Below are 4,174 nucleotides of genomic sequence, written 5' to 3'. Positions count from 1 at the left end.
TCTAATCTCTAAAATGTGCGTTGGTTTCCCTTAGCCTGAAAGTCTTCAAATACTTAAACACAGCTACGGAAAATAGAATTCATCATTGAGAGCTCATTCTCTGTGGGTCTCATATTTTTGCACGTCCTTCTATCAGGAACCAGCTTCCATTTGTTCTGGATTACTTTTTCAAGGTTGAGAGTGTATCGAACACCTTTGGAAGACAGAGATATGTCTCCAGCTCCCTTGTCAGGGATGCTTATTATTGCACGTTGTACAAGAATTGAGATCCCCAGGTTTGGGATTCCTCTCCTGCAACACAACCCACTGCAGACACAGGTATCATGTAGCACTCTAGATGTTGCCTCCTGGGAATTTGAGCTAGGAAACCCAATCAGAAATGCTAGTTATTTGGCTATTGCAATCACTGTTAATAATAAACTGTCCTGTCTCTTGCCCTGGAGGCTCATGAATTCTGCCAACACCCACAAAACTGTAGCAGGTTAATTTAAGAGCTTGCCCATTGGGTAAAATGTGGCCCTTCTCAGTTCTTGGCACTCATCAGTCAATCTCTCCTCTTCCTTCTCCTAGCTTCCTTACATTGGTGAGTAGTAACCCAAACATCCAGCTAAATTCCAGAGCTAGAAATCTGGGTGCCTCTCTACAGAGACACCCAGAGTGACCCCCCTTGTTCCCTCTCCATTCCTCACATGCAATCCACTGTCAGTCTACCTGTTCATATTCAAGAGAGAGGCATGTAGGAAATTTAGTGAAAATATGAAATATGTTCTACTTTCTATGTCCATCCTATTGCTCAATGGCTCTTAACATCTGTTGCAGGCACTATGGCAATTGTCTTTTTAAATTTGTTTAATAAAGCAGACAGCTGTTCCTGCTCACCCTAGATAAACCTGATTTCTAGGCCTAAAATAAAGCCATCTATTTTACTGTCAGGAAACCTCCACTTCTAGCACCCACCCACTTCCTACTCAGTTATTCAAAGACTGATAGAAGTTTTTGTGAAATTCAAATCTTATCTGATTTTTCCCTAAAGTTCTGTGTTTTCGTACTGTGAATTTAACTCAGGAACCGTCTACCACTGAACTAGATTCACAGCCCTTTTAGCTTGGAGACAGGATCTGCCTAAATTGCCTCCTGTCTCAGCCTCCCTAGTAGCCACCCCGGTAGCTGGATTACAGGCACATGTCATACCCCCAGCTAGGCCTGACACTTTCAAAACAAGATAAAATTGTATCCTTTGATAAGGAAAAGACAGTCTTTGCTGTACTGGCTTTGCCTCTAATGGTGGTTTCCCCACACCTCCTTTGCTTCTTAAACTCCATAAAACAGCTTAATCTATGGCTTCCTGACCTGTGGGAGGGAAAATAGGAGTCTTTTCTAGTTCTCCCCAGCAAAGATCATGCTGAGAACGGTGGGGTAGTTACTCAGCCATGAATGGGCAAGCAGGGAAAGGACAACAGGAGACTGAAAGCCACTGGGAGCCTTATCTGACTGACAGACAGGCCGTGGAAGATTGGGCCTGATATGTCAAAACCTCCCTCAGTCGTAATTGCATGCACTTAAGTAAAACTATTTTTCAAGATTATGTCACACCTTCCCAGACAGCCTGGGCCCTCCCTTATTACCCAAACTGTCACAACCCTCAATCACCTTGGCAATTAAAACATCAAGACCCTCACAAAGAAAGTTTGCTGAGAGCTGTTCGGCAGGAAATTGAGGCAAAAACAGGCAGATTCAATTTCCTTTAAAATTCCAACTCTGAGTCCACCATATCCTCTTCTCTCTTCCAGGTTGTCCTTGCAGTTTCTGTGCTATCAATCAGAAGTGAAGAAGTGCGGGGCGTGGAGTATGCCTATAATGCCAGCCATGCAGAGATCCTAAATTGGAAGCCAGCCTCAGTAAATTCAGTGAGACCCCAAACAACTCAGTGAGACTCTGTCTCAAATTTTTTAAAAATAATAATGATTGTTATTATTATAAAGGCTGAGAATATGACTCAGCAGCTAAGCAGTCCTGGGTTAATCCCTGGTGAGTCAAGAGGTGGATTTAGGCAAAACTCTCTGGAAACTTCTCTGGGACCCCTAATAAAACTGGAGAGCAGGGGGGGTGCACCTTCCTTTTCTGAGAGGACCCACTCTCCCTTGAAAGTGTCTCAGGGACCCCTCTTCTCTTTCCTAACCCTCCAGGAAACTCATGATTTCTGCTCTTATAACAGTGGTCCACTTTGGCCTTTTGAGTAGAAACTCTGAACATATGCTCTGAGGCTTATTTTTAAAAGAACATGTTTTTTCTCTGTCTTCTCCCCACTCCCTCACCCTAACAAGATTAGAGAGACAGTGTTATCTTTTCTTCCATTCATTGTCCTACGACAAGAGGAGGATCTATGAAGTGAATTTCAACACACTGTCAGGACCCCTGTCACTGCACACCTGGAATTTAGCCTTTAAAAGCCCTGTTTTTCCTGATGGGCAGAATCAAAGCCCCTGGGACAGGAGTTCCTGGGGTTTGACACGGGCGGCCTCAGCTTCCCGTCGGCCTTAGCCTGGAACAGATCCAAATCCTTTGTGCAGACTTCCTTCTGACTCTCCTTGCAAGTGTGGATGGTTAGTTCAGCCCTGGATCTTTTCACTTTGGCTTATTTTCTACCGTCTCCTCAAGTGGAAGAGCTTTTTTCCTTCGCTAACAGTTGAATCCCTCCCTCTTCTCTCTGGTTAGGGCAGGGTCTTTGGGTCCTGTGGCCTTGACAGACAATTGAAGATCTTTAAATGTTTGGTGAATACACAAGGAACTAATCTTGAAGAGCATGTCTCTAGGGCTGGTTGTGGCTCAATGGTAGAGTGGTCGCATGGGTGAGGCACTGGGTTTGATCCTCAGCACCATATTAAAACAAAATAAAGATATGTGTCCACTTACAACTAAAAAATATTAAAAAAAAAAAAAAAGCATGCCTCTAGGCCTACAAGGGGAGGTGGTACATACCTGTAATCCCAGTGACAGGGAAGGTGGAATCATAAATTCAAGACCAGCCTTAGCAATTTAGTGAGCTCTTGACTCAAAATAAGAAATAAAAAGATCTGGGAATGCAGTTCAGTGGTCCAGTGCCCCTGGGTTTAATCCCTAGTACTGTTGTAGGGACAAACCAGGCCGAAGACAGCAGGAAACAGTTTTATTTGGCTGCAGCCAGGTTCAGAGGGTACAGCCTTTGCTGTAATCAATCAATCCCCTGAACCCCGAGTTCAGGGAGTTTTAGAATTTTATACCCAGCGTGTAAGGGAGGGGCTCAGAAGTTCACCTAAAAGCAGCTTTTTCTTTCACTGTTCTGGACATGTTAACTCTTCAAGGACAACACCTGAGAAGGGGGGAGCTTCTTTCTTCCCTCCCCCTGCCAGCTGTTACCATGGAGCCCAATTGTAACTTATCTTAAAAATGTAGACATCTCTGTGAAGCCGAGCTCAAGGCCAGAGGCCTTGTTTGCACATTTCTTCAAAGTACTATACTGGATACGTTTGTGAAAAACTAGTAAGGGGGTGTCCAGCACCTGGAGTGCTGGTATCTTCTCGACCAGTGGCCTAGTAAAACAGGGCGACATGAAAATAGGAAGTTTATCTACATTGGACTCTTTTTCTGACAGTCCTAAAATCAGCCATGGTGAAGAGGGCTTTTCTGTGGAGAGAGGGGGTGCCACTTCAGTACCACCAAACAATAAAAATAAAAAAAGAAAAGAGCACGTGTTCCTGCCAGTACTCTCACTTCACTACTGCTCCCTTCCACCAGATTACTCTTTTCACCCAACTGGAGTGGGAGGACAGCACTATTTTAGCTCCAACTGATTTAGGTTAACAGGTTGGACTCTGATTTATCTGTGCCCCCATCCCCTTGTCCAGCACAGCTCCTGACACCTGGTAAGTGAATATTGCTTGTTTTTTTTAAGACATTTATATATATATATATAGCCAAAGGAGCACACCAAGGCAAGCTTAGAGAAACTTCTCCCTGTGGAAGAAGGGAACTCATGAGGCAGAATCCATGAGATAAGTAAGTCCCATCCCCCCGTTTTTTTTTTTTGGTACTGAGAATTGAACCCAGAGATGCTCAACCACTGAGCCACATCCCCAGCCTTTCTTTATATTTTATTTAGCGACTGCCGCAGTCCGGCTGCAGCAAAATAACGGGG

Source organism: Marmota marmota, unplaced genomic scaffold, assembly GCF_001458135.2.
Source record: "Marmota marmota marmota unplaced genomic scaffold, marMar, whole genome shotgun sequence".
In the NCBI taxonomy this organism is placed as follows: Eukaryota; Metazoa; Chordata; class Mammalia; order Rodentia; family Sciuridae; genus Marmota; species Marmota marmota.
This window is presented reverse-complemented; position numbering follows the sequence as displayed.